Source organism: Manis javanica, chromosome 10, assembly GCF_040802235.1.
Source record: "Manis javanica isolate MJ-LG chromosome 10, MJ_LKY, whole genome shotgun sequence".
Classification (NCBI taxonomy): domain Eukaryota; kingdom Metazoa; phylum Chordata; class Mammalia; order Pholidota; family Manidae; genus Manis; species Manis javanica.
Genome location: NC_133165.1, coordinates 95,592,040 through 95,605,205, shown reverse-complemented (window position 1 = coordinate 95,605,205; position 13,166 = coordinate 95,592,040). Strand labels below are relative to the sequence as shown.

The 13,166-nt window shown below is 37.0% G+C and overlaps 1 protein-coding gene across 7 annotated transcripts in view; it reads right to left on the bottom strand.

The window, feature by feature from the left end:
- The window catches only part of VEZT (vezatin, adherens junctions transmembrane protein), a 65,959-nt gene that overhangs the window by 48,032 nt on the left and 4,761 nt on the right, over positions 1 to 13,166 (bottom strand). The window lies entirely within an intron of this gene.

Below are 13,166 nucleotides of genomic sequence, written 5' to 3'. Positions count from 1 at the left end.
CCCAAAAAAGGAAAACTTCTAAATAAAACATACAGATTTCTTTTTGAGTGGGTCCATCAAAAAAGAAAAAAGAAAAAATGTAGTAATATAAATAGATTTGTTAAGCAATTTTTTTGCCCAGATTTTGTAGTATTAGAGTACATTGCCTCAAAATAGCCAATCCTGGCTATATATAGCTCCTAAGAGGACCTACAGTAAAAATAGTTATTTCTTTAAAGCCAAGAAGAATTAGGCAATGATTGTACTGTATTAATTATAATCTTATCATACCACTGTATTCATTAATTCATTTAAGTATAAATATGTATTATTTACCATGTGCCTGGTACTATAAACAAACTTGAAACACCAAGGAAGAGCATAAGCTGCGTCTCATGCACAAGCGTATGGCAAATAGAGACTATGCCTAAAAAGAGCTTTAGAACACAGTGGTTAAGAACAAAAACTCTGGAGCCAGACTTAGGTTCAAATCCCAGCGTTGCATCTTACTAGCTGGGTAACCTATGGTTACTCATGTTCCTTCTGTGCTTCAGCCACTCATCTAAAAATAGGAATAATAACAATACCTAGTTCACAGGGCTGTTATGAGGACTAAAGAACAGTCCCTGGCACATAGTAAGAATTCAATTTCCATTTCAACTTTATATCAACTATGTGGAAAAAACACAGGTTTTGGAACAGCATCCCCCCCGCCCCCAATCAAATCACCCCAATCCCATCAGAGTCACTGTTGGATGAATATCTATGGGACAACTCTTCCTGGATAAATAACAAGCTTTAATTTTAACTTTCATTCTTCTCTAATGTGTAATGTTGGTGATGTGTTTAAAAATAAACCTTGATCCTATTCAACAAAATTTCTGATACTTAAAAAAGACCTTACGTTCTGCATTAGTAATGATTCCCACCAAAACAACAACAAATGCTAAAAGGCATTATTGTTACCATCATCTATCATTTCTGTCGTCATTCCCGTTTTATAGCTGAGGAAACAGATACCCTCAGCTAGGGAAAGCAAGATTGGTCTGACTCCAAAGCCAACACTGTGTTACACTATATTATCTAAAAAACAAACAGTCCCTCCTGTTTTTCTAGAGAGGAAGACACCAAAGAAACTGACCTATAGTTTAGTGCACAGACATCAAGTAAATTAATAATTATAGGATTGTACTGGATGCTGTGATAATGGAGGAGATGCAATTAAATTAGATGAACATTTTTAGGGAATATATCCTTAAGTTTAGACAAATGAGGAAGAGTGGGAATTTTGCTGAACTGTTAGCAATTTACTGGGTATCAATTCGAGAGGACAGGAAGAAATGCCTCCCATTTAAGCTATGTTTTATCTCTCTTTCAAGAAAAATACATATGCAAAAAAACTATAAGGAGGAATATGTTTCTTATCCCTCTACGAGACTTAAAACATATGGTAGCACAAATGGTCAATCTTTATTATCACCCTCAATGTATCTTCAAGTATTGCCTTGAATTACTCAATCTGTATTTTCCTAGCGAATTGTGAACCCCACCCTGCTCTGCCTCCAGAGTGGCAAAAGAACAAGAAGGTTAGTGCATTTGGGCTGACCTTTTGAAAAGTTTACATACTTTAAAAAACAAAGCAAAACTTGTTTTTAAGGCAGAACTCTTTCTTCAAGTGAACTCCCATGGGGAAGAACAATAAATAAGATGGATCAAAGTGGAGTTACTCTAATTCAAGGGTCATCAAACTTTTTCTGTAAAAGGCCAGCCAGTAAATATTTTAGACTCTGCAAGCCATATGGTCTCTGTCTCAACTAATCAACTCTACTGCTGTAGTGAGAAAGCAACCATGCAATACATAAACCAACGAGCGTCGTTATGTCCCAATAAAACTTTATTTAAGGAAACACTGAACTTCCTATAATTTTCATGTGTCACAAAATATCATTCTTTTGATATTTTCCTCAATCGTATAAAAACATAAAAACCACTCGTGGCTCACCAGCCATATAAAAATAGGCAGGGAGTGGGGTACAAATCTGGCCCAAGAGCTTCAGTTTGCTGACCCCTGTTCTAATTAAAGACTCTATCTAGACCATGAGAAATACTCTTGACTGCTAACTGTTCCCTGGGAAGAAGCTTGGGGGTGCGGATGGAGTCAAACTTCTTTTTATTCAAACTGTAATGCCCTTTCTTAATGCATACTTAGCTGATGCTGTGTCAGCACTGACCCCCATCTCCTTTCCTTTTCCAGTTTATGTCACAGCTCACAAATAACAAAATGGAATATCTGTAATATAGATTTTTAAAAATAATTAAGCAGAAGAGAAACAATGAATACTTTGTTCTCCATATATGTTCTGTACATCAACTAAGATCAGTTTGGATCACCATAACCTGGAACACTCGCTATTTTGTATTTCACAGGAACAGCAGCATTCATTGTTTACCTTGTATACTACTGATAATGTCCAACAGTGTCATTTGATATAGTAATTCCACCAGTAGCTTTTTCTGCCTTGTCTAACTTTTTTGCTGGTTTCATAAACTTCATGTTAAAGGTGTGATGCAACTATGAATGATGCCTTAGTATTTTTGGTTTCTTCCCCATCTTTAGTCACAGAATTAATCATTTCATTCTAGAAAGCACTGTTTTGCAGTTTTGGAAACTTCTGGCTTGCCAAGGCAATCACTGTGCTTTGTTTCATAACTTTATGTAATTAAGTGTTTGACCAAAAATTCAGAGTAGACACCCTTTGGAGACTAGGCACTGAAGATCCGAAAAAATATAATTCCAGTTATCATGGTATTTCGTATTTGTACTTTTCTCTTTTTTGGCTGTTCATGCAAATCATATCACTTTCTTACCACATATAAACTCAGACTGTATGAACAGTAAAGCTCTATTCATTATGTTTATGATATTAATTTAAATTGCAGCATTATACTGTCTTATTTCTACTGTTAGGTTTCAATCACCTTTCAGTCAAAAGAAAATTTAAAATGTAACCAACAAATTTAACACACAAATGAAAAACAAACATCCTTTAGTTAATTTAATGAACTGAACACTAGCTAAGATGAACTAAACAAGGTAGACCTTGTAGCGCATCAGCAATTTCTAAGACTAAAATGGGATTTTTGATTAAATTATTTTATATTAATTTTTTAAAATTGGGGTAAGTTACTATCATTTTTTCTCTAAAACTTCCAAATAAGCTATGTGCTATTTGACAGATTTAGAAAACTGTATCATGATCAGTGGTTCTCAGAATTTTTTGGCCTCCAGGCCCTTCTGTGAGGGTTCCAAAGAGTTTTAGTGCATGTCTAATGATATTTATCAGACTAAAAATTAAAGTCGAAAAAATTTTTAAATATTTATTAATTTACAATAACACCTTATTACAATAGTAATGTAAATAGCACAATTTTAATGAAAAAGAATGTTTTTCAAAATGAAAAAATTGCATCGAGAAGATGAACTGCTTTACATTTTTACAAATCTCTTTATTGTCTGACTTACTGGGAGATAGCTGGGTTCTCATATTTGCTTCTGCATTCAATCTCTTGAATTATTAATATAAAGAAAATAAGGCCTTACAGAGATATGTAGTTGGAAAGGGAGAAGTATTTTAATAGTCTTTTCTGATAATTGTATTATTAAAGAGTAGCCATAACAAAACTCAACAAGTGATACTTTTGAAAAGGTTAATTTTAATGTGGAATATAAAACCACACTGGTGAGCTTTTTGTACACTGTGCAAGTATGAGAGAATGAGGGTGAAAAAGGCAAATAACACCTTAGTATGAAAACCTGATCCCCCAATATAAAGTAATTTCTTTTTCTTTTTCTTTTACAGCAAGGTGAGGCTCCCTACTGTAATAGCCCTAACTACTCTATTTGGAGGTTTGGGGCTATCAGGCTTATAAAGTAAGACAAATAAATTTGTTTCATATAGTGAGTATTACTATAGGTAGACGGCAGCTTTAAAGAGGGACTTTTTTGTGGAGGGTAAGCAGAGTAGGTGGTGACAGGTAATTTTCTCTAAACTTTTTCCTTGGTTCAAGCAAAACAGAACCACAAAAATAACAGTTGTTTTCTTGAAGAGAAATTATTAGCACTGATGTCTAACTATTATTTAGTAGTATTGAAGAATATTACTGTTTCCAAAAGAAATATGAGAAACTTCAGACACAGCATGTGGTAGCTTCTCCTCAAGAAATCATTGTGGTTCACTATTCCTGTAAATTTTAGCTGACAGAAAACACACATCATAGAATTTTGCTAAATGAAAGATAGCCAAGAGTTTTTGGTTGTGCTAAGATTATTCTGATGGCTGAAACATATCTTTGTAAGACAAATAAACAAAAACAAGAAACCCCAACATTTTTGCAGAACAAGTCTTTAAAATGATTTAAGTACTAACTACCTGCATTTTGTGACACCCCCCCCCACATACCCATTAAAGATAACAGATCCCACACTAATGGATATATAAAGTTTGAACCACTCATTTAATGCACTGTTTATTTTCTGCATGATTTATTTATGGGAAGTGCCAGTACCATTATTGCTGGCTTGCATTTAAAAAGAAATGGAAGTGATGGGTAAAAGGCTTTCCTTATTGGGTTCTCTTCTGAACTGCTTTAAACCCTTACAGATAGAACAAGTAATCTTCCAGGTTCTAGCCCAGAGAGGGAAGACAGGTCAAACATGACAGAATTAGCCAACTTATTAAATAAAAAATACTAACTGAACATCTTCTGAGTGCCAAGCAATATCTAGGCACAGGGGAGAAAAGACAACAAAGCAGGTGTGGCCCTCGATAGAAAGTTTCATTGTATGATATTTTGATGATGAGTTCACTCTGTGATATTTCATTCTATGGTAAGACCATGGTACACCAGCTCTCAATAGTACCAAGAAACATACTATTACTTTCCAGGTAGGCTGCTGTGTTTCAGGAAAATCCTCTCTTGGTCTCTCAGCTTCCTTAAGTATAAAATAAGAATGCCATGGCATTCATAAGCTTGTTCAGGTGGTAAAACAAAAACTCTAATGTACTCTGAGAAACATGATAAAAAAGTGGCAAGTTACAATATTGAATTTTGTGCTAAATCAAATGCTATCTAATCCTATTCAATCAGCCAAATCCATAATATGAAAATCAGAATATGGAAAAACAGATGAGATGAAATTACCCAGTTTCTTCAACAAATAAGTGTGGATATAATAAAGGTGGAAGAGGTAGAGAAAACTGCTGAAGACTAAAGAGACCTGTCACCCAAAGATGATGGACAGACTTTGGATCCTGACTTGACCAATTATAAGACATTTGTGAGATAATTGAGGAAATCAAGACACAGACTAGATATTAGAAAATATTACAGAATTACTGTTTTTATTAGATAATTGTACTGGATTAGCATTAAAAGAAAGAGTACTTATGTGCTAGAAATGTATACTGAAGGCTTTACAGGTGGATTTAGGTAATGTCTGGGATTTGCTTTAAAATACTCCAAGCAAAACATACAAAATTCTGTAAGTCTAAAAAAAGATGATGCTAGGTTTTCCTGGAGTCTTGTATAAAATATTTAAGAAAATAATAATGGCAGAAACATGTAATATTGAGAAAACTCAACTTATTGTTACTTTATTCTGAGAAAAAGATAAGCCTATTATACTTTAGAACAGAACACTCAAGTCTTTAAAAACTTTCCATATAATGCGAGAAGTGCTTTTAGTATCTGCTGAAATAAAAACATGACAAAAAGCAAATGTTAACTTAGTTAACATTTTTAAGTGAATTTGTGAGCTAATTCACACAAGCATCAACTAGTATAATGTGTACATGGTATTTATATATTCATTAAAAATATTCAGATAATACTGGGCCAACATTTGGATTTATAAACTTCATGCAATGGTGCCCAGTCTACTAAACACAGGCATACCTCATTTTATTGCACTAAACAGATATTGAGATTTGACACATTGAAGGTGTGTGGCAGGCAACCCTGTCTGAGGCAATGCTATTGGTACTTTTTTTCCAAAGCATTTGTTCACTTCATGTCTTGATGTCACATTTTGGTAATTCTCCTAATACTTAAACTTCTTCATTACTATTATATTTGCTATGATGATCTGTGATCAGTGATCTTTAATGTAATTACTGTAATTATCTAGGGGTGCCACAAACTAAGCCCATATAAGATAGTGAACTTAATAAATGTTATGTGTGTTCTAACTTCTCTACCAACCAGCCATTCCTCCATCTCTATCCCTCTCCTTGGGTCTCTTATTCCCTGAGACACAACAATATTGAAATAAAGCCTTAATAATAACCCTACAATGGACATGAAGAGTTCAAGTGAAAGAAGAGTCTCTCACTTTAAATTAAAAGCTACAAATTATTAAACTTAATGAGAAAGGCCATGTTAAAAGCCAAAATAGGCCAAAAACTCGGCCTCTTGCACCAAACAACCAAATAGTGAATGCAAAGGAAAAGTTCTTGAAGGAAATTAAAAGTGCTACTGCAGTGAACACACAAATGATAAAGTGAAACAGCCTTAATGCTGATATAAAATTTTAGTAACATGGATAGAAAATCAAACCAGCCATAACATTGCTTTAAGTCAAAGCCTAGTCCTGAACAAGACCCTAAACTTTCTTCAATTCTATGAAGGCTGAGAGAGGTGAGGAAGCTGCAAAAGAAAAGTTGGAAGCTAGCACAGTTTGGTTCGTGAGGTTTAAGGAAAGAAACCATTTCTGTTCTAAACAGAAAATGCAAGGTGAAGCAGTAGGCTGATGTAGAAGCTACATAAGTTATCCAGAACTTCTAGCTAAGATAATTAATGAAGGTGGCTACACTAAACATCAGATTTTTGATGTAGGCAAACAGCCTTCTATTAGAAGAAAATGCCATCTATAACTTCCATAGCTAGAGAGGAGAAGTCAATGCCTGGTTTCAAAGCTTCAAAAAACAGGCTGCCTCTCTTGTTAGGGGCTAATGCAGCTGATGACTTTAAGTAGAAGTCAGTGCGCATTTGACCTTTCCAAAAATCCTAGGGCCCTTAAGAATTGTGCTAAATCTACTCTGTGTTTTATAAATGAAACAACAAAGCACATCTATTTACAACATGGTTTACTGAATAGGTTAAGCCCACTGTGGAGACCTACTGCTCAAAAAAAAAAAAAATCCTTTCAAAATATTACTGCTCATTATCTCTTCACCCAAAAGCTCTGATGGAGATGTACAATGAGATTAATGTTGTTTTTATGCCTGCTGACACACATCCATTCTGCAGCCCATGGATCAAGGAGTCATTTCAACTTTCCAATCTTATTATTGAAATAATTATGTATTTCATAAGGCTGTAACTACCATAGAGAGTGATTCATTCCTCTGATAGATCTGGGCAAAGTATATTGAAAACCTTTTGGAAAGGATTCACCATTCTGGATGTCATGAAGAGTATTCATCACTCAGGGGAAGAGGTCAAAATAGCAACATGAACAGGAGTTTGGAAGAAGTTGATTCAACTCTCATGGATGATGTGGGGTTCAAGTTTTGAGTGGAGGAAGTCACTGCAAATGTGTTGGAAACAGCAAAACTAGAATTAGAGCTGGAGCCTGTAGATGTGACTGAATTACTGCAGTCTCATGATGAAACCTGAACAGATGAGTAGTTGCTTCTTAGGGATGAACAAAGAAAGTGGTTTGAGATGAATCTACTACTGGTGAAGATGTTGAAATGGCCACAGAGGACTTAGAGTATTACATAAACTTAGGTGATAAGGTAGATGTAGGTTGGAGAGGACTGACTCCAATATTGAAAGGAGTTTTGATATGGGTAAAATGCTATCAAATAGCATCACATCCTACAGAGAAATTGTTCTTGAAAGGAAGAGTCAATTGATACAGCAAACTTCAGTGTTATCTTATTTTAAGAAATTGCCACACTCATCCCAACCTTCAGCAACCTGCCACGCTATTAGTCAGCAGCCACCAACATGGAAGCAAGACCCTCTATCAACAAAAAGATTATGACTCACTGAAAGCTCAGATGATGGTTAGCATTTTTAGCAATGAAGTACTTTTTAATTAAGGTATGTACGTTGTGACATAATACTATTGCACATTTAACAGACTAGAGTACATGTAAAGGTAACTTTTATATGCACTGGGAGACCAAAAAATGCATTTGACTCACTTTATTGCTATGATTGCTTTATTGCAGTAGTCTAGAACTGAACCCTTAATATATCTGAGGGCTGCCTGTACTCTCACCAAGGACAGCAAATGTCAAAGGTACCCTCTAGCAACAAGATTTCAAGTTATCAGTCTTGGTGGAAGTACAAATCAATGGCCAATTACCTGTCAGTATCAATTATTCATATTTACTTTCCTTCTACAAACTAATGTAAAGTTTGTGGAATAAACAATTCTCAATTATGTGATTTTTGGAGCCATGTTTTTAAAATACCATTAAATAAGACAGTTAAAAACAAAGAATCCAGTACGTTCACATATAGCAGTAGTTCTCAGTCAAAACAGATTTTGCCTCCATTTCCCAGCTGACAACATTTTTGGTTGTTAAAACCAAGAAGGCAAGGAGTGTTACTGGCACCTAGGGGGTAGAGGTCAAGGATGCAAGTGTGTGAGGAAACAGATACTTAATATACCATGGGTGGGGGTGTATATATATAAAAATATAAATGTATATATCCATTGACCTAGCAATTCTACTAGGCATCTATTCTATGGATATAATTACAAAAGTATACTTTAATGTACATAAGAGAATACTGACTATACAACCATTTAAAACCCTGCTTACATTTAAAAAGTCAACTTACACAATACTTCTATGTGTACCACACATGTATTTGCATATATGTACATATGAATGTAATTACACTAAAATGATGTGGAAGAAAACTGGTTACAGTTTTTCACTTCTGGGAAGAAAAGGGGGATTAAGGGAAGGCTGATTCCCTGTATTATTTGGCTTTTTTACAAAAAAGTGCCAGGCTAAGACCTGATAAAAACATGTTGAATTGTTAGTTTAGCAAATGAAAAGAATGATCCTATGAACTTTTCTGTATCAAAACCAAGGATCGCTCAACTATTACACAGTTCCTTTATATAAAATTGTCAGTACTGTACCAAAGCCATACTATTAGGTCTGGCAAAATGCTAACTATTGTCAGATGTGTTAATTTGCTCTCTGCCTGTCTATAGTAAACACAAGAAGCAACAGGAAAAGAGTTACTACCGGAAGGTGTTATTAGGAGCACTGGTACAGAAACTGAAATTATGTAATGTCAAAGTAACTTTGTTAATGAAGACTTCATAACTATATAAATCTGTGCTTACCTAAAAGCACATTCCTGATTTCCATTCCTTTGTTAACAGAACTTATCAAATTACTTACAGGCAACTTTTCTTTTAAAAATTGTATCAATTTTTAATTTCTTCAGAAAAAAAATACTACATTTTGTATTTTTAAAAAATTTCTACCATGCCAATAGAACTTTTAAAAGATCTTTTACTCAAAATCTTTAAGAGGAAAGGTATCTGTAATTAAAGGGATTTGATGGAGAATATTTGCCTGAGCACAATTATTCATTAGCTATTAAAACTATTCTAAAATCTTTTATATTTGAATATTAGCTTAAACCAATAGGTCTAAATGTGGTTGTCACATATAGAAAGAGCAATTTTTTTTTTGGAAAATATGACTGAAATGGATGAACTCCTATTATCAATTGCTATGTTTCCTTATTTCTTTCCAGGCTAACTATAGAACACCACAAAATAAACTGATGAGGAAGAGTGTAATTACTGAATTAAACAAGGTAGCTATTTTCTCTATTTTTAATGAGGAAGTTTGGCATATAAAGAGCTGAAAGTGTCATAATTAACAAAACCCTACAAAGGAAAATAAATGTCCCCATTTTATTATTTTTCCAATATACTGAATTTCTACAGATTTTCCACTCATCTTTAATCAGTACACAATCAGAAAGTATAATTTGAAAAGTAACTATTTATTGCCTCCCCCCCCCTTCCCCTACCCTAAAACCTTGAATAGGACTAGTACCTGCAAAATTAAAGATATCATAAAATGACAGGAAATATTTTTGGGGAGTTTACACATTTCAACATAACTTCTAAATTACTATACCAACAGCCCCAAGCCCAAGCATTAATTTAATTCTTCTTCAATATCAACAAAGCAGAATCTAATCACAGATTTCAAAAATATTAAATATGCTGAAAGTGTCTGTAAAAATTAGTCCACGTAATTAAACTACTCACAGACAGCATAGTTTTAATTTCTCCAATTGATCTAGATGAAAATCTACTGCCTCTTGTCCATATTCTTTTGATCCATACACTTTTTCTTTGATGATTCCCACTTGTTTCTCCAGAAGAACTCACTACAAAATGGCCACTGAACTGGAGGGTGTGTCTTCATCATTACTAAGCATTTTCCTATCAGAAGCTGCTCTTTGAAAAAACCTGAACATAACTTCTTCAGGGTCCCTCAGTATTACTCAGTAACTGCAGAAGTACTAATAGGGTGAGTGGGGTTTTTAAGATGCCTTTAACGGATATTACTTAATATTTGTGTTTACTTGAAAGTTTTTTAAACTGGCAGCAGATAAGACACATATTCATAAATTTTCCTGACTGCAGGCTTCTAGTATTGTCAAACTGAAATGACTCTTAATCCAATTAGCCTTAGATGAAATGTTATAAACAACAAAAAATTAAAAAACAGTAACCCTAATTTTTTTCTAAACAATAGTGCAAATGTACTGAAGTATAATAGTATCTAGTCCAAAACAAAACATATCCGTCATATGAAAGATGAAGATATGCAAAGGGAGAAAACCGACTTACACAGCTATACATTCAACTAAGACTAAACAGCATCAGGGACTGGTTTTAATAAGGGAAGAGAAGATAGCAGAAGCGGATTGAGCTCTCCTAGTTCTGATGCTTCTCTGATTGGTTGGTGGGAACTTAGTAGGATCCTTTGGTTCAGTTGTCACAGGGCTGGCTTAATGTCCCAGGAATGCCATGGTCCCAGACATTAGGTTGACAACATTTTCCCAAGTCTCTATCTAGGCTCTGCCCTGGGTTATCCTTATCAGTCAGCACAAGCATCTGTAGGGGAGTTTGCTGGGAGGGCCATTCTCCTAGGGTGGCTCAGAGTTCTCAGTTTTTGTAGATTATCCCAGCCTAACAATGGTCTGGGACACTCAGGCATTACCAGGAAGCTGGGGGGAAAGGCATGGCCTTCCCACAGACAGCACAAAGGGGGAGGAAATGGCAGAGAAGTTGGCTTAGTGGTAAGCCCCAAGACAGTGCAAGCTCTTGAGATGAGGGGTCTGAAGAAGGAAGTAAGACAGAGTAGGTAGCCCCAGTATCCAAAAGGAGAGTTAACTGTCTTACCTGCTACATCCATTGGCACACTTGGGTCCAGTTCAGTGATAGTGATCTCCTGCAGTGGGGCCCACTATAGGGGGCTGTGTCAGTCCTGGTTGGGCAGTTGCAGGCCTGGGGCTGCCTCAGACCCCTGATCCCTTCAATCTGAGGGGCAGAAGACAGCCCAGTGCCCTGCCTTTCCTCATTTTGAGCAGGCAGTGACAGGTGGCCTGTCCCTTCAGGGACATTCTTTGTCACAATGTCCTGTTTAGCAGCAGATGTAGTACTTCATGGAGCCATCCTTGGATGTGGCTGGGGTGTCAATGGGCTGCCCTCAGTCCTGTAGGGCAGCCATCATCTGGGCATGCCTAGCCTCCTCCTTCCTGGCCTTCCTGAGCCCTAACCTCCTTGACCTGCTCTCCGTGTAAAAAGCTGAGGTTGCTACAGTAAACATGTCATCTATTGTGGCTTCTGAGTCCTGAACTACCTTTCAGAGTTTCCTCCTAATGTCTGGTGCTGACGGGGTCAGAAATCTATCTTTCAGGATGACCTTGCCCTTGTATGAAGCTAGGACAAGACTGGTATGTTTAATGAGTGCCTCTTTAAGCCTTCCGAGAAAGGCAGCTGGGTTCTCAGGGGGCTCTTGGGTCACAGCAGAGACTTTTGTATAGCTGATGACTTTCTATCCAGCAGCCTTAAGCCCAGCCTTTATGCAAATTAAATAACAGTCCTATCCAGGATCCATGTCTCTTATGGGATAATTAAGGATCTGTAGGTGTACTCCATTTGCAAATTTCTTTGCCTCTCAGGTCACTCTCTGTAGTTCTGTGTCTGTAAAAGTCTGACTCAGAATGACCCAGACATCTCTCCAAGTCAGATCACAGCCAACTGTTAGATGCTGGAAACTATACAACCATCAGGATTGTCAGTGCAGCTTTCCAGGTCTATTTTAAGTTCAGTTCAATTAGACAGGGCTTGTACACAAGCTGGGGGCCTAATTTCCCTGCTGCCTCCACAAGGGGGCAGACCCTCTGCAGAGGCAATGGTTGCTGTCCCATAGTGGGTTGGCCCCGAAGTCAGGACTTCGAATATGGGAAGATTTGGGAGTAGAAGGGTGTTTGGGTGTTCGGAGGCTGAAGTCCCCAGGTTGGTCTGGTGGAGGGGGCCCAGGATATGGGGGCAAAGTAGATACAGTAGAGGTTTTTCTGAGGTTATTGGCTTGTTTGGACCCAGGCCCTCTGTAGAAGGGTGAGGTTCTGGTTTGAAGTGTTTCTAGTGTCAGAAGATACAACCTAAAGGGCTATTGCAGGGAATCGAGTGTTGGTTCTCCATCTAGAATGAACGGGAAGGAGGAGTAGTAAGAGAGCCTGGTGTCTCGAGGTCATTACCAGAGGCCTAGCACACAGTCTAGTGCCAAACTGTGTTTCGGACAGACATCTCCATCCGATGCGGCATGACAGCCTGTGAAATGGTACCTTTCCACTGCTGTTCGTTTCCATGTATCTAGATCTGGCAGGGGGTGTGGGACGGGGGTAGCCCCAGCACTTGACTAGGGCAAGGACCCATGATCAAAGGTGGAGAGCCCAAGCAGCACCACTTGAATGTGGGGGGGGAAAGGGGGCAGACAGTCGTTACGGGAAACTGGCATACCCTTCTCCTTCTAATCTGCTGGAGGGAGAGCATCCTCAAGGGGCAACACTCCTGGCTTCAGGATTCCCTAGTGACCTCATTCATCTAAGCAGTAGCA